Consider the following 19,031-nt stretch of genomic DNA (forward strand, 5'->3'; position numbering starts at 1 on the left):
ATGCAGAGATGGTTTTGTTATTACTAGGCAGCTTTTAGGTGGAGTTCAGGCCTTTTCTTCTTCTTTTACTGCCATGCTGAAAAGGATGCTTGGGGTACATGGGAGGCTGGGAGGAGACACAGCCAGGGCAGGTGACCCCAACTTGCCAAAGGAATATTCCAGACCATGCTCAGTGTGTAAAGTGATGGGGAAAAGGAGGGAGAGGGGTGATCTGGACTGGTGGTGTTTGCCTTCCCAGGTCACCCTTGTGTGTGATGGGGCCCTGCTCTCCTGGAGATGGCTGAGCACCTCCCTGCCATGGGAAGCAGTGAATCAGTTCCTCGGTTTGATTTGCTTGTGTGTGTGGTGTTTGCTTTCCCTGTTAAGCTGCCTGTATCTCAAACCATGAATTTTTCAAGCTTTTATTTTTCTGATTCTCTCCCTGGTCCCACTGGTGGGGAAGTGAGCAAGCGGCTGTGTGGGGTTTGGTTGCTGACTGGGGTTAAACCAATCTAAGAAAATCTTCAAGTCAAAGATACTAGCAATGACTATATTTCACAGATAAAATAGTAATTAAAGTAAGTATCTTTAGAAAACCTATCCATTTAAATCCTGATCCATGTTTCATAGTCCCTTCACTTTACCTTCATCTGGTTTGATGTGCCAGCAAATAAAGTCTTCCCAATTGTGTAAAATCTAATACCAGATTTGTCTTTCTCTTTCCAGGTGATAAATCCTATTGTCTCAAACTAAAATGAAAAACTAAACAAAACAAAACCAAAACAAACAAACAAACAAAAAATCAAAAAAACCCTGACCCAACAAAACAAACCAACAAACCCCCAACCAAAGTAAAAAACACTTTTTTTAAAATTGTGTTTTGCATATAGAACTACATTTTCTGACCTTTGATCCAAACTGTGTTGCAAAGTTTCATTCTCTTTGGATCAAGAACAAACAGTAAGTAATTTTTGTACACTCAGTAGTGGCTTGCACTTTCTCATGAAGTTACTTTGAAATATCTTTTCCTTGCATTTAATTAAGTCTCCAGACATTGCAGATGAGCACTACAGTGCTACAGTGCCTGAGCATTTTAATATAAATTTTAAATAGGACTTTATTACTGTGTATCATATTCTGCTGCACTTTGGAGTCTTTTGAAAGAATGTCAGAGAAGGGACAAGTGGAATGGCATTTTCCAACAATCATAAGTTGTGAGTAAGAACAGTGATAATAAATCAAGCCTATGATTTTATGGTAGCTGCTTGTTCATTACATGTTTGCTTAAGACATTGAGATGCTGAGTCTGCCATCTTTCTTCTGTGAACTTTCTTCTGTGCCTTGCCCTCATCCTGGACCTCCTCCTCCTTCCCTTGCCATCCTCCAGTCTAATTACTTCCCAATTAAAAAGAGCACAACCCACTGCAGGTGTTGCAGTCTTGTTGACCAAAAGAGCACAGCAAAGGGGACTATCCAAATTTTACCATTGCTGCTCCTGTGGTGACATCCACAAAAATATTGGGGCACCTCCAGCTGTCCCTCCTCAGGGACACCCTGAGGATATGGTTGTGGGAGTCTGGGGACACATGTGATGATAACTTGTCGTATTTAAGTGACCTACTCTCTGCTCTGAAAAATTGGTTGTATTTTAATGTGAAATTCCCGTGCTGCTGTTGAAAATGCAAATAGCCAACTAAGAAAACAGACCACTGACAAGTGTGCATCCCTTCTTTTAGGGCACTGCTTGAGCCTTGGCAGTGTGTCAAAGATAGACAGCTTTGTCTGTAGTCTAGGGAAAGAGTGGAACAACTGTGCAGGACAGGTTGTTCCATCAGTCCTTGACTGATGTCCCCATGTCCATCTTGGGGACATGGGATGAATTGGACTTTGGTCTCTGCACTGATTCTGCAGGGAGCTAGATGACTGACTTAAATTCAGCATTGCAATAAAAGATAACTGAAGGTAAATAAGATGAATAACACTTCAGAACTGAAAATGCATGCAGGGGTTCTGCTTTAGTGCATATCTCATTCCAGCAGGCTGTACATGACTACTGGAGTCTAGAACAGATCCTGACCCAGCCTAAAGGCAGAGCCCTTCAGTACCACTGAGGTGTCTCTCCCTTGCTAGGCATGGCTTAATCCTCACATCCAGGGGGGGATGGCCTCTGATGCCCTCTGCCTGAATGTTTGTGGTGCAGCTCTGCAGAAGTGCTGCTGTGTCATGCACAAACACAGTTGCATGCTGTGGGAAGTAGCATTGAGGACTACAACCCTGTTATGTTCTTGATAAAGGCATGTCTGCATCTATATTAGAAACTACTTAGTTAATACTTTCTGTAAGCTTACACTTAACTGGAGGTTAGAAATTGTGCCAATACCAAAGCAGTAAAAAACTCCACTGGCTGTTTTGCTGTGGTGAGTACCACGAAAAACCTCACTTGATTTGTGCTGTGTGTTACAGAGCTGCTTTGTCACTCTCATTCTAAGTACCTTACCAGCAGATGCAATGACAAAGATTTGTGAGCTGGGTGATTCAGGAACATACTCATCCCTTCCCTTGAGCAGGTAAATGAGATAATGGGATTCTGGAAATAGCCTTTTTTTAAAATTGTGATTGCCACCTTTTGTAAGCTGAATAGAAACCAGGAATTTGGTTTCTTTCCTGCCAGTTAGATTAAGCATCTGTGGTTTTTTCATCCCTGTTTTGGGATGCATAACACATGATTTACAGAACTGCTGACTGCTGTAGTTGCAATTAAAACAGTGCTGCCTTCATAGCTTGAACACTGAGTGCAAACAGGCTGATAGTTTAATCAATCCATTTTAAAATGTATTAGCTAAACCAGCAGTTTACTGTTCTTGTCAAACTCTAAACAACTGTAAATCTTGTTTTCAGAAATCAACCAGAAAAATGTAACACATTAAAAATGAATTAGACATGGCACACCTCCCATAAGCTGTATAATAAACAGATCACAGCCCTCTAGTAATAGTTGTGATTTCTGGCATGTCACTGGAGAAGAACTCATGGGTTTTCCGAATGACCTGTGTCATAAATCATTGCATTCCCATTTACACTGAGCACATGTATCTAATTTTTCTAGTGGCTTCTGAAATCCTGATGAATGGCTTTGAAATTGATTACTGGAATGTATGAAAAGTGGTGTCACAAGTGCCTCACTGAGGAAAGGAAAAAGGGGCTAAAAAATAGCCCAGTGAAATCTGAACACAAAATTGTAATATGGACTAAGTAACAAATTAATAACCACACAGGAGATAAACCTAAAACATAACAAATGTGAAATTGCTCACACTTTTCTTTAAGACAGATAAAATACAAACTTTTGATAGAATTAAAATGCTGTAAGTGCACAAGCCAAGCATAAAGCCTACGTGTATTGTTTTGACTATGCAGGTGTCAACATCTTGCTTGTTCAGTTTGCTGTGTTATCTTTGTGTTAGTCATACTAACACAAATTTTTATATTATGGAATGCATCATGTTAGAAATTAGTTCAGGCATTCAGAAATGTGTTCAAACTTATTAATGAAACACCAGAGTCACTTTGAGGTACTTTTATGTATACCCTATCCATTTTCTTTATCTATGTGATCTCTTGAGAGCAGATATAACCCCGTGTCCATCACACTCAAAACTGAACAAAACCTATTCACTCACTAAACCCAAATTAAGACTCCTTGCCTCTCTGTAATTCTCTGTAGACACCATAGACATAATATCCAACAGAGTCTCATTTTCAAGTGATACGTAGGAGTACACTTGATGATTCCAATTTTTATTTCCTTTGTGTAAAAGACTGCAAATCATGTTACATGCTGAAAGATAATGTGGACAATTTTTATGTTTTGCTCACTGCTGAAGATTTATCTGTGTCAACAGCTGGAGCAAATGGACTGAAGTTGAATGTGTTACATGATTGTAGCATGTAGATTCTGATTTGGTGTTGAAAGAAACTCCTTGGCAGATAAGTAATGAAATGAAACAGCAAACATGCCATCACCTAATAAAAACATCAGTTCATAAAAACTATTAACTACCTTTTCCCAAGACATCCCTTTTTAATTGATATATTTGAATTTGTCGTAAGAAAACAAATTCATGTTATTCTAATAATATGTGCCGACCTCTGCTTTTAGAATCAGGCACTTTTTAAAGGGAAAAATATTACCTTTTGTCCAGTCTCTATTTGCAAGGTTCAAAATGGCCAGCATTCATTAAACTTTATTACTGAGGTTCATGAAACTTTTTTTTTTTTTTTTTTTTTTTTGGATTAGAAAAGCATAACCTTCTGTCCTGATTTAGAAGGGTGTTGCAGCTTTTCATTAACCTGGAAGCCTCCTATTTACATGGTTCACAGCCTGGTCTCAGCTCACTTGGAGGTAACAAAGGGTGTCGGGACACAAGTGCAGCGGGGGGCTCATCCTTTAGGGCTGCCATCTGAGTTTGATCAGGCCAACTGTTTTAACTCCTGCCTCATTAGGCAAAATAAAATGGAGATTATGGTGTGTGGAAGGATCACATTACAGACAGCAAACTCAGCCTCCTGACACTCTCTGTTGATTTTGCGTTTTGACGAGACCTTGCTCTCTCTGTTTTCCATTCTGTATTACTGCAGGCCTTAAATTATTTTGAAGACAAGATCATTTGTATCCCCTGGCACTTCAGAGCTTAGCCATAGAGGAGTGAAATAATAAGTGAAGACACATTAGTCTCAGAGGCAGTTTACCTACTGGAGAGATGTCACTGTGTAGCAAGGGCTTAATGCTGATAGACACATTAATTCAGCTTGTCAAAGCAATGCCTAGCTCTTCTTTTTTTCCAAGTTCAAGTTAGCTGCGAATTTGAAAAAATCTGACACACAAAAAAAAAAGTTCACGAGGTAAATTATTATTACCACCTGGCACACAGGATTGAGTATTTAATTTTCATTATTTACAATTAACATGCTCAATATTCATTTAATGTTCCGATTTAATTTAGTCGCTGGTTTTGGTGTTTAGATGAAATTGTAATATTGTTTAGAGTTTAAGTGTGTCTGTTGCATTTTAGTGCCTGTTAGAGTGGAGATAAGATTCATCTCCTAATGAGAGTCTTTGTCATCTGGTTATCCATTAAAAAGCATTTTTCTGCTCCTCTGGATGTGCCATAAATTAACAGAAACTCCTCGGTTTTTAAAAGCCAGAAATTGGTTCAGAGTATCGGTTTGGCCAGCTGATAACTAGGCAGATCTCTTATGAGGAAGATAATTATAGCTCTTATCCATCATATCCAATTAAGCTTTTCTTTAGGAAAGCCAGGGTGTTAAAAGCAGGTGATGGTTAGTAATCAGGTAATCAGGTGGATCCCTTCTTCCTCTTACTCCATTTGTTAGTAGGATTTTCTCTAACTTCTTGCTCCATAGGCACAGTCAATAAAAGTGAAATATCAAAATTAGAAGTAAATTTACTGTATTTTTACTGTGATTATTCCTTTATAAATCAAGAGCTAGACAGAAGTAAAGACAACAAGGTGCTGTCAGAACAAGAAGCTCCCCTCAGGGAAAGGGGAAAAGAGGCAACAAGTAATATGTGACAGATGTGAACGTAAATTGTTTAATGCAAAGTAGAGTGTGCACAATTCTGTGGTGGTTAGAAGTATTGCATAAAATTGTTTTAAGCTGACCTAAAATTTTTTATTCAAGTTATGGCCAACTGAGCAATATACATTATTTTTATCTCCTATGTGAATTAAATATGTCTGAATTTAAAGCCACTAACTTTTAGAAAACTGTAAGTTGCACAGTCCCTAATAATGTCTCTTCAGTAACATGGGCCACATGACCACATTTAATTTCTTCTGCATGTTAAACACCACCTTCACCATCCCTATTCCTGATGCAGCCTGTTTGATTTGCAGACTATCTTGCATCCTTGGACCTAAGGAGGAAAGGATCTTTAAAAATAAACCTCTTGTTGCACATTTCTTTTTCTATACATCTGCCTTAAGAGTTGTGTCTTTTGGGAGTGTCTCAAGTTGAAAGTTTTCTCTAAGTTTCACAGAATGAACCTGCCACTTCCAAAAACAAATGACAGAGAGGCAGGGAATATGATTTTCATGAAGCAATCACTCACTGAAAATTATTAAAGGGATTTTGTTAAAATATGCGTCATGAAGCATGTGCATAAATCATTGCAGATTCTTGTGGCCCACATTTCATTTATATCTCTTTCCAACCTGCAATTCCTTCTTAATTTTATTTTAACTTTCTAGGTCTGAAAATCTTTCTTTTTCAGTTCACCTTACATTAGTGGCTGCCCTTTTCCACCAAATCTGTTCCTTCTGCCTCCTCTTTATCCTTTTTAACAACCTGTCCCAGATTCTTCCTCTCCAATTCATTTCCACTTGGCTTGCCAGCAGTTCTTTACTTGCTTTGTTTCCTTTTAACTCCTTTAGATCACTTTCTGCTGTAAGCTTAATTCTTGCTGAGATGGGGAGACACAACCCATGTCATGATATGCCTCATACATATAACGCTGAATATGGTATTTGGGAGATCCTATGATAGAAAACAGAACAAACTGCATCAGGAAGATGAAGGTAATTGTTTAAATCAAAGCTCTGATGATTTTAGTGTGAACTGTATCCACTTGAGAGCAACACTTGGTAAATCCTAAAAATTGTGCATAGGGTTGGGGGCTGTTGGTTTTTTCTCTGCCCCACAGCCTTGTAGATACTTGCATCAGCAAAACAGAGAGTCTGGCAGCAAGCAGCAATCTTAAGTTGGCTCTCTCTCATCAGAGCGGCCACTCACAAAATTCCAAGTGGAAAATGTAAGATGTTAGCAATGCTTGACTATCTTCACAGTATGAAACCCACCTGAATCTGAGTAGTGTAGTCTTCAGCACCTTCACTTGTGGAAAAGTGTGGAGGGCTCTAACATAGGACTCATTACACTGTCCAAGTATTTACTTAGTATAAGGGCATGCTCAGTTGTCATTTTAATAGGATTTGTCCATCATTTATAAGAACTTTGGCCAAAGGTCTGGTCTCAGGGGATGGAGATGGTTGAATGCAGAGCTGGTTCAGCTATGTGGGTAATTTAAGAGAGCAGTTTCTTGGTCTTATATGATGCTGAGGAGTTAGAATGGTGATTTCTTGAATGTTATTAGCCTATATTGTCAGCATCCTAATGCAACTGTATTTTTTCCTCTCCCTTTAGAAAGCTAAGAGGGAAGTGCAGCAAATACTACTCTTGCCTGCTGTAAGAAAATGATACTGATATATTGCAAGAGCACAATAGTGGAATTCCTCTTTCCCTGTTTTGGACATAGAAGAACAATACAAGCCATGCAGTGGGTCTGAGTCATCTGGCACAGCTCAGTGTGACTCATGGTGACATTCTGTGACTACAGCAAGGCACAGCAGAGCTCACTGGCTTGCAGATATAGGAGCAAAGAGACAAAATTGGATACTTTTACAACAGCACAAGCTCAGACCTTTAGGGTCCATGAACAACCTGCCAGGTCATGTTCTCTCAGAGAGTTTAAGGGAGCATTAGTTGAGGGCTGTTTTGACAAGAGGAATAAAAGAAAAATTTGTCCACGCCTTTTGCAATCCAGCACTAACAAACCTCTGAGTGTTTTAGCATGGATGATTACCATATGTGATTAGAAATTATGTGGTGCCATAACCTGGAGATGGTTTGTCTTGAAAAAGCTTTGGCTTCAAAGGAGATGGGAGAAGTAATAGGGTACAAAAAATTGCTTTTTTTTGGGTGTGCTTTGAAAGGTGGAGAGGGGTATGTTACAAGAACCATTTCTATGATTCTTTTTCCCTTCAGAAGGCATTAGCAGTAATACTACCATCTCTAAAGTTCAAGGAATGCCATCCTAAGCTGATTTGGGTCAGCAGAAGAAGGTTCAGAGCTTGGAGTTATCTCTTGCTTTTCTGTTTGTGTGGTAGTGTATAAATAAAGGGTCCGGTTTGTGATGTCAGATTTCCACTCTAACCTTTATGCAATTTCACTACCATTGCACAGCAGCACAGCTCAGCATGGATTGTCTAGAAATTAAGCTGGTTTTTACACGTAAAAGCTTGAAGCTTTTCAAGAAAAGAAAGGATGAAGGGATCAAATACAGAAAACATCTATATTTACATCGTAGATATTCATAATGGCTTTGGGCATGAAATCATCACTGGAACTTTTAGTCTAATATACACATGATAAATTCTGTTTGAGGTCTTTAATAAACATAGTGTTTACAGTGAAGCCAAGTGATTAACATTTTTGCTTGGGCTGTTTTAGACTCTCTGGTAGATTAATACTCCCTAAAGTTCCTCTGATTCTCTGTTATATTTAATTCCATTGTGCACATTTGTCTGTAAACTATTTTAGACTGCATCAGCTGATACTCTTAAATCAGATTTTATATATGAATGTTTCTCTGGATCTTGGACATATCTGACATAAAAAGTCTTAGGTTCTCACTTCAGGAGGTCTGGATCTTTCAACCAAATTTAGTAATTATTTATGCCTTGAGAAGACCCAATCTAATGTACTTTTGGTGTAGGATCATTCCTAGCTTTGTGTTATATTGAAACATGGACAAAGAGTGTAATTTGTTAATGTCATGAAGGATGAAGTGGGGTAGAAAGGGAAGTGTACACGATTTATAATAACACAACTATTTCCTTGCTAATCCCTTGTCAGGTTCATTATCTGTAGTGCCCCAGGCAATAGTTGGCCTATCGTGAGAGTGAAATTTAACCCACAGCATGAAATTAATCCTCAAAGACTTTTGTCTACTCTTTCTAGAAATAATAAATTCAGAGTGATTTTATAAATCTCCTCTCCAGCTTTACACAGAGGTGTTAAATTAGTATCTAAATTCCGTGGCATATGTCAATCCAGTGATTTACGTTTAGTTCGCTGACATGAAAGTGTGTATCAAGCATAATAAGGAATTTGAAGAATTAGTGATATGTCTGTTTTTTTCTTCCTGAAAACTTTTTTTCTTTTATAATACAGAAAATTCTACTCCTTGTAATTGCAGGGAAGACAAGGGTATACCTATGCATACGTGGATAAAACCAATCAAATTATCTATCTGCATTTCCTAGAGTTTCCAGGTGAAATATATATGAAATATATACGAAATAATGTGGTGGTGGGGGTTATACCCTGGCTTCTGTTGTAAAGCTTGTTAGAAATCTAATGTTAGCCTAATTTCTGCTAAACAGATGGATTTTTGGTCATTTTACAAAGCATGTCTTGAATCAACTCTGTAAATGCCATGTAAATCAGCTGGGGTTTTTCCAAAAGAGATTTCCTTTTCTTTGTATGCAAAGCTCTTTCTGAGGAGAGAAGAGTTGAAAGTGATTTATTACTGATTGATTGAGACTCCCTTCAGCATTTTAAGAATATCATTCCTCACTCACAACACACTCATCTACTCCTGTGGCTACTCAAAGCTATTCATCTGCTCCTGAGCCACCCATTGCTGCTCTTTACTCCTGAAGGCTGAGGTTTGGTGCTCACTTTGAGAATTGTTCCACTTCTGACAGCAGGAAGTCATATTCAATAAATGTTTGCAATTGGCCGTATCATCTATGTTAAAGAGCTTCATCAATATATTAATTGAAACTTCATTCTGTCATTGCCCTTGGGACAGAAACCAAGTCACAAAAAATTAAACAAATGTTTCATAGCACACAGCCCTGACCCTGGGAAGGAATTTTGCAGGCTACTTGGAGGGCATTACACGAGCAGATCTGGAAATACATTATTCTTCTGACATAAATTATAGCAGTGGTGTAGACATGGAACCATTCTCTCTGCACATATTCCTTAAAAGAAAATTAGTTCCTTAAGTCACACTGTGTTTTCTCTGTGTGTTTTAGAAAAGCTATTTTTGTGCACACGTATACTCTAGTGGTGAGAAGGAAAACAGCAATTACTGGAGTATGAACAGAAGTTAAACAGAACAGTCAGCAGAGGAATATCATTGAGCCAAAAAAGAACTTTAAGATGACTTAGAGATGCCACTTGACATAAGAGATGAGATGTTGTAGAAGTCTATGAGACCTCTGAAAACTCCATACCCTTTTGGTAGAAAGTCCTACAGAAGTGCCTCATATAAAGTTAAAAGATCTTTCTCTTATATATTATTAAGCAGCCTTTATTGTCAATGGCAGCTGATGAATTTAAGAATTATAATTTTACGTAGTATGGTACAGCAAATGAATTCCATATATTGATTCAGATATCATTTATGTCACATTGATAGTATCCACTGAATGCAGTAGCAGAGAAGGGAAATTTGCAGACTTGCACTGCTCATTGATAAGTTTTAGAGATAACAAGAAAGGAGCAGATGCAGTGATACATTGCTCATATTTTGACAAGTATCAGCCTCAAGGTTTTCCATCTGCTCAATATATCGTGTTTCTTCAGGTCCACACTCTTTTCTATCCTATCTATTTTCATAATTTTGCTCACTCTCTACATATCCATCACTCATTCCCCTGTGATTGACTTTCACTATTTGCCCTTTTCCCAGACCACAGGCTCATGGGGAAAACTTCCTGCAACAAAAGCAGCAGTTTTTGTCAATTCTGAGACTGTTCTTTCTACTGCCAGTTCCAATGACAAGCTGGCATCTTGTGGCCTCTAATAAATGACCTCTAATAAATTGGAGGGTGATACATCTCTTAGCTGTTAGGCAGGATGGTTGTCTGCATTTTCAAGGGAGTCTTGAAAAAGAAAAAGGCTAATACCTGTCCTCTGCACATAATAAAACTGGAGATTCCTTTCTGCAGACCTTTGAGGTCAGCTTTATTCTTGGAAGGAGCTCAGGCGACAAGTTGGACAAACTCTGGATTTTTAACAAGGATAATTCTGATGTGCTCTGCAAAGGTTAGGTGCAGTAGGTGCTTCTCCTACTTCAGACTGGACACCTTTCCGACTCCACAGCAGGGAAAGCTGGTTCCTACAAATACCTAGATCCCTATTCATGTGCACAGACTGCATTGCACAAAGCTTATACCCAAAATGGAGCAGCTGAACCCATTGCTAGTATCATTTCACATAGCAAACCACCATACAACTAGGTCTTTGAAAGAATCATACCACAATTTAGAAAAAAGATAAATTATGCTGTCCTTCTTTCAAAGACTTGCCTTTCCTCTTCAGCAGCATATGTGCTAAGAAAAAGAGGATGGGAGGGGGTATGCCACATGGTGAACACTTAAGGGTTTACTTATTACATTCTTACTCAGTTTGGCATTAGACAAGACACAGAAAATTTACAACAAGGTCATGATCCTACTCATTTTATATATAATAATAGATATATATACAGTAATTACTTATTAATTCTGTATAAGCATGCAGAACCACTTTTTTCCAGCAGTGAACAACAAGCCTATTTTATTTATCAGTAGGCATTCAACAATTCAAGAATTCAGTTAGATTTATCTCTGAGTCCATGCAGCATTACAAAAGTTTGACTAAATTTGTACATAGAAGAGATAATGAATGTGGTAAGGAAACAGAAGAGCAGTCTCTGAGAAATACTGCATGGATAACATCAGAGTTGCCTTTTCTTTGTTCTATTTTTCAGTCCTCAAGCTCAATATCTGAGTCAGATCAGCCATGTTAGCATAGTTTGCCTGCCTGCCTGGAGAAGAATGTGAGCAAAATGCCTTTAAGTACTTCTGTGACTATACAAAATGAAGGCACTTTTCTGGCTTCCCACTGGTGGTTAGTGAAACAGTTTGTTTTCGGAGATAAACATGACTGTAACAGGACCTGACAAACTTCCTTGATTTGAATACTTTCATGAACTTAAAAAAGAGTCATTTACCATTTCTTTTTGGAAAAAAAACAATCTTTTAATCTTTAAAAGGCACAAGGCTGCAAGAAAGCAGTAAAATCTGCTGAAAAGTGTGTCCTCCAGACTACTGCACTGATTGCTGCCCACTAAGGCTTTGCTGAAATCCTCTTTTTCAAAAGTTGCCTTGTTTTGTACCTTTAAAATTATCAGCACTTGGAAAAGTCTTGTTAAATCTGGAAGAATTCCTGTTTCCCTTTAGACTTAACAATGTTTCAGATACTGATTAAAAAGGGAACTCTCCCTTTATTCCTGAAGTCGGTAAGAAATATTATGGAAAATTGTGTTAACTCTTGCAAATCCCTCTACAACTATAAAAGTACAAATGAGATCGTCCCTGCTGTTTTAGTCAGGCCTATGAACCTCTGAGCAATAGGATATTTATAAGAAAATTCCAGACATAGCAGTGGTGCCGTGATCCATATGACCCAAAGTTTCCAGTCTTTGTCTATCCCTCTGTCTTTAAGGAAAAACAGAGGGGCGTAAAATGAAAACTTGGAAGATCACAAATCATTGTCATGACTCATTATAATGAATGATTTGTGCGTTACTTTCTGGAGTAGTTAGGTTGAGTTCAGGGGGGAAAAAAAAAAGTAATGTTCCTTTATAATTTTCACCACTTTGGGCCAGTTTTCAAGCAACTGTCTTTCCTGAAGCAACAACGATCTTTTTTCCACACCATCCTGGGTAATGAGTGAGTTTTTTCAGCTGGAAGAGTTTGTGGTGATATAAAGGTGCAGCCTTACACGGCTGTTGTCAAGATCCTCTTAGTATTTCCACTACAGCATTATTTTCTAACTGGGATGTCAAGTACCTGAAGTTGAACTTTGGTAGTATTAAATATATATTTACAAATAAGAAAATAATCTCATTGTGTGGGGTTATTTGGTTCTGAAAAAAAAAAAAAAAAAAAAGTAATGTGACAGTTTTGTTAGCAACAACTGTGATTCTTCAACAGTTTTGAATATTTGAACTTATTCTTCTGATCTCAGTGTACAAACTGCATTCTTGATTCTCCTTTGTTTAGAGTTAGTTTTTGTTGTTAACTGTTAAGAGTATGAGTTAGAAAAATTAAAATTAATCTACTAAAGTCTGAAAATTATTGCTGTTGTCCACTACATTGAGTTTGTGAGAACTCACAATTTCCTTTATTTTTTTTCCTTATCTTCACACAGTGAATTCATATGGTATATTCATGGGTGTCAATGGTTTCTCATTGCTTACTAGGGTAAATTTTAGAGTCACACCAAAATTCATCAAATGTGTTTTTATGTATCTGTGGGCTCTAAAAGAACTGGCAACCTACAATTCAAACACACATAAAATTTTCCTTAGAGTTAAGCAAATACCTTTTTGTTTTGCTTTTTACAGAAGTGCACCATTTCTGATAAATTGAACTGCAGAATGCGTCAATATTTCACTAGTTTTACTGCAAGTCACCACAGCAGTGAAAGTCACAGTGCTTCAGAGGAAATTTCATCCTTAACTTGCCTTGTGTCCTACTGTATGTTAAGAATTGCTGAGATCCCTCAGCAGTGGTTGATAATGTATTCCATATAACCTGTAATACTGGGGCACATTTGTGTGGGTAAGGGTTGAGTTTCAGCCTTTAACTCAGAATTCCCTTGTTTTGCTTGTTTAAATCTGCATGTTTTCTGTCACTTAGCCACACAATTGAATAGGAAAAAAAAAAATCTTTTCATGGAAGCAGCACATGCATAATAGGTAATGTCCATATTGTGTGAATTAGCTGTTAATCATTTAAAGAGGTTTGTCTGTTAATAAGAAAGGGCATGTGAGTTAACATTTTGAAATGCAGGGCATTTAGCTTTATTTTTCAGTAGAGTACGTCTGGTTGTATCCTTTCCAGTACTTTAAAAATCTCAGCCACAATATATTAATGAAATTGTTTCCCTTTCAAATATTTTCCAGCACAAAACTAACACTTCTTTCAGCAACTCACAATTTGATTTTGGCTGTTTTCCTCTGAAAATGAATTTGGATTTCTGCGTTTGACCATTTCTTTCCTTTGGGTGAAAAGATATTTTTTGTTATCTTTCTTACTTTGACCACAGGGAATAAGTGTAACGTACATTTTGTCATAGTTTGAAAAATTTTGGTGGTAAATCATTTTAATAATAAAAAAATAACAATACATTCAGCTGTGATGGAATTGATCTCATAAAAGAATTTGAAATGTTAATGAACACTGAAAAGTATTGAACAACCCACCAAAAAATTCTCCCCCTACATCTTCATGCCAGAAAGCCACAAAAATTCTTTTGCCTTCTCAGTAGAGGTGCTGTGAGATTTCCATAACAGACAATGAAATTAAAGCTTTGTTGAGAAAACTGAGTAGAAGTACTTGGCCCTTTCTATAAAAATTGTAGAAGAAGAACATTGTTTTTTCCAGTGCCATGTAGATCTTTAGTACATTTTCTGAACTTGGAAGGGTTTTAGAGCAGTTCTTACTGTTTGCATGTCAGCTTTTACCCCGTAAATGACCAATAAGTGATCATTTGAAGCCTTTCTATGGCTCATCAGACACATGTTTGATTTTACAATGCTGTGTTGAGATTTGCCTTTGCATTTCTTTGGAGTAAGGGAGGATACCTGTACTTTTTAAAACAGGCAGAATTACTCCTCTGGCCCGGTATCAGTTAAGTGATGGGTGAAATGTTCATCTCTACATTTAAATTTTTTAGCAGCTGCAGTTTGCAGAGACTCAGTAAAGGACCAAAGATTGCAGTAATGTCACAGAACACCAGAATTGCCTTCAGCAAGAGGTCAAGAGAAGATATACATTGTTGTAATAGAAGCTAAGCTGAGATGAAAAAATAGACACCTTTTAAGCAGGCACACGATTTAACATTGAAATCAGCCAAACCACATTCTCATTTTTCCCTGAACTGAGACTGCATACTGGGGTCTTAATGTAATTATCATATAATACATGATTTCTTGTGAAATGTCTTCTAGTCATTAGTTTGTATTCCTCATCAGTTTGTCTGTTGCTTCTCTATAAGCTGTTTTGAAGAAAAACATGTAAGACTTAATTCAAAACTAATGAAAACCAGATTTCTTCTGTTAATGGCTTAGGCTATGAGTGACTATTCATACTTAAAATCATACAAATAGCTCCATCATCTCTGACAATACAAAATTATTCCTTGTGGTGCCATTTTGAATGACTTGTCCAGTTTAGATAAGGCTCAACAAAGTCCATAGGTTTGTGGGGGTTGCTTTCACTTAGGAAATAGAGAATACTAAGGTTTCAGAAATAAACCATCACCACAAAAAACCAAAACGTTCTTTTTGTGATTACTGGTTTCTGCAGATTCTTTCACCAGTGTAACCAAGTGCCTTATACACAGGAAGATGTAGACAGAAAACACAACTAGTGCTTAAATTTGTCTGTTGCTTTTGCAGCTGGGACATCCTGGCTGATCTTGTTGTGTTAAGACCACGTGTGTTGCACAATCCTTCACACAAAATGCTGCGTGATCTCCCAAATAGCTGTCGTTTTTATGATCACTGCTGTCACTTGTGTTGTGCTCAGAACTTGTATCTAGGCAGCCAAAGCAAAGCTTTAGTGACAGAATTGTGCTTTGTACATAGCTGCAGCAGTGGCAGAGCAGAGCAGGGCTGTTCCTGCTCTGGCAAGGACTTGTGGATGGGCTATTCACACAGAAGAACACTGGAGACATCTCTAGGGGATAATAAAAATATGTATTTTTTGGAAGTCTTTAACCATGAGGAAAGGCTGGTGCTTTCAAGGAGCTTGTAGAATCCCAGAGCTGCCAGCTGTATCTGGGTCCTTGGAAACACAAGAGATTACAGAAGGCTGGGGGCAAAGACAGGCAGCTCTTGCTGTGCACATGCAATAGGTGGGAAGGCTCCAGCTTGGATCCTCAATCCATATGTTCACCTTGTTGTGAAACACGAAATCAAGTGTTCTCAGTAATTTCATCCATGAAATAAAATGGAACTTGCACATTCATGAGGTTTCTCTGAAAGAGTTGTTGTGTGGAATAAAAGGGTTTTGGTTTTCACTGATTTTGTTGTTGTTGTTTGGAACTCCCCCTCCATACACAGTCATTGATGTTAGATTATTAATTAATGATGTTAGGTTATTAATAGATAATTAGATTATTAAAATATTTGTGGTTCGAACTTAGTTTCCTTGGGAAAACCTAAAATTATTCATATGTAAGTGCTATGACTAGTTCTTTTTGTTATTCTCCTACAATATTACCAGGTTAGATCTGCATGAAACAGTTAATGAATTAATGTGGCCTGATTCTGGTTATTTTTTTTTCATGAATATTTTTTAAAACTACATGTAAAGAACAATTTCCTTCTGATGTTATAGCTACTCTATGTTTGTCCCACGTAAACAATAGAAGAATTAATGGAGGAGAAAAACATCAGAAGAGTTCATCACTAGTAGCTGAAAAAATACAGGTTCAATGTCTAAAATGTAAATAAAATATAAATTTGAATATAAATATAATATAATGTAATATAACATAACATAATATAATAATAAATATGTTTACTGTACTGCATTCTTTTTCCCACTGATATTTTTGATGGAATGACATGCTGCTTAGCTTGAGTATAAAAGCAAGAGAGAAGGGAAAGTCAGCTAGAAAAGGAATAGGAAGTACAGGAAAGATGAAATTCTTCTTCTGATTAGCATACTTTTCTCTAGTCTAAAAGCAAGAGTCACATTCAGAGAATTGGCTGAGAGTGTCAGTGAAGCACCTAAGCTGTTTTGTTTAAGACTTAGAGGTTTTTGTAGTCTATGATGCAGTTCACCCAGGGAAAATATTTGTTAAAAATTCTAAGTTCAGAGTAAGCTATGGATGGTAAGTTCTCATCATCGAGGCTGAAAGAGTTTAGGCCAAGTGTTTTATGAGGGTTCAGATAAATTTTTTTTACCCAGTCTAAAAGGAGGCAACAGCTGGTGATGGTCTTATTGGGTCCAGTTTGATCAGAACAGCCATTGTGTTCCATCTAAATTCTGCTGTGAGTTGCTAAATCTGTTGTTGATCCTCTGTAACTTTTGCCATGAATGTACTCTTATTCAGATGTGGGCTGTTGCTCCTTTCTCCTGCTGTTGATGGTCCTTCCTTTTGCCCCATTTATTTTTCCTGGCAATTTCTGAGGTGTTTTTCTCAGAGACAAAATATAAATCAGACAGCAAGAAGACAGAACAGACCTGGATTGCAATAAGGCAGAGATCAGCTATGGAATGGACACATCTGTGCGGTGCAATGTTTGATAAACACATCTGTACATGTGAGAAATCATCAGTTTCTGTGTGGTAATTTTTTATTTTATCATCATAGCTGATAGTTGAAAACTGATATAAAAATCAACTCTGCAGAGAAAGCTTTCAAGGTATCTTTACAATTATTTCCATCATTACTATTCTTTTGTTTTTCTTGTTAAAAATGCCAACAAATTCCTCCAAAATAAAGGGTGAATAAACTTAACAAGCCTCATTAATTCCAACAAAATGAAATAAATAGGGATGAATTTTGAAATAATTTTTCATAATTCTTTGATTCTGGTTTATTTTTGTAAAGTATAAACTATAAGAAAATTCAACTACAAAAATCCAACTGCCATACATTTGAGACAAATCTTTGGCTAGGGTGGAGAATGACTGGAATAAGTTCTATTCTTTACCTGTTCTTTATGTTACTACTTTATGATATTCCTATATGCTTTTCAGAGTTAAATAATCATCATAGCAATGCTAAAACACTCAAAATATGACCTCTGCAGTGGAAAAACTTGTATCTTTTGCTTAAAATATTTAGGCTTTTTTGGGTTTGAAAAGTAATATTCAGCTCTTTAACAGCTCCTATGATTTACTGTTAAAATAAGTGGCAGAATTATATTGTCAACTTAGTTATTATCCTGTAAGTAACACAAGCAACTCAAAGAACTTGAGCCAAAAAGTGAAATAAATTATATTATTGAAGTCCGTTTTTCAGTCCAAAGTTTTGCATAAAATTTAAGAATCGGTAGATATCACTCATAGTAACACCTGAATAAATGTTTAACTTAACAAATCAACATCTTTTAAAAATACAGGGTTTTTTATTATTATTATTATTAGCATGTGAACTGTTAAATGATGTATATTTATATAAAACTTCAGACTATACATTTTTTATCTACACACGAGGGTGGGTAAATACAGTAGGAGTGTCTGGAATCATGGGAATCACTGAAAGAGCAAAAAAAAAAAAAGCTGTACATGTTTTCAGTTTTCCAAAAACCGTACAGTTATTTAAAAGTTATTTTAGATTTAAAGTTGCACAGTTATTTCAATTTGTTTTGTTGTTATGCCATGTAATTATCTTCTTTATTGCATCTATATACGTCAGTTCCTGAGTTTATTTGCTTCTTTACTGCACAAACCTCAACCATGAATGGAAATGTTAGAAGCTGTATTCAAAACTGAGAAGAAGGTATGATAAAATCCTACTGAGATGTGCAGAGAAGGAAAATACAGCTGAGGCTGCCACTGCTTGGCAAGCACTGCAGCCTGGTATAAAGCTTGGTTCTCTGAGTCAGTGTTTTTCTTTCCCTCTGAACCCTGTGGTTGAGAAACCAGTCAGCAGCCCTGCATAAAAACAGCAAGAAATTCTGGAATTTATGCATGAGGATATAGTCTTTGCAATCCCAGTGGCAAAGGTTTGATGAGTCTAGACTGCTTCATATCACATTGTGGTTGTCCTACATAAATGGGACTTAAATGCTCATTGTGTGCTTCAATCCAGATATGAAAATACTGATTTCTTCCTTTTAGATTTTAAGATGACTGAAACAAAGAAAATATTAATTAGAAATCTTTCTCAAGCCCAGATCAGTAAATAAAACCGTGAGGATTTTTAGGTAATGCTGTGGTAAATAGGCTTTAAACACTATATACCTGGATAATGCAGTAGCAGACATGCATAAGACAACTTTGATAAGATATTCAGCAAACATGAACAAAAAATTTAGCAAATTATAGAGGGATGTGAGAGACTTTTTTTTTTCTTTCAGAAAGCACATACATCTATTTGTTCTTCTCTAGATATTGATTCTATTAGAAAAGACAACCTGGAGAACTTTTGCAGTAGGAATAGGGTCGGAA

General features: G+C 37.0%; 1 protein-coding gene across 3 annotated transcripts in view; it reads left to right on the plus strand.

Annotated features, from left to right (window-relative positions):
* Nucleotides 1–19,031, plus strand: part of SLC25A21 (solute carrier family 25 member 21) — a 236,696-nt gene that overhangs the window by 153,262 nt on the left and 64,403 nt on the right. The window lies entirely within an intron of this gene.

Source organism: Sylvia atricapilla, chromosome 6, assembly GCF_009819655.1.
Source record: "Sylvia atricapilla isolate bSylAtr1 chromosome 6, bSylAtr1.pri, whole genome shotgun sequence".
NCBI classification, from domain to species: domain Eukaryota; kingdom Metazoa; phylum Chordata; class Aves; order Passeriformes; family Sylviidae; genus Sylvia; species Sylvia atricapilla.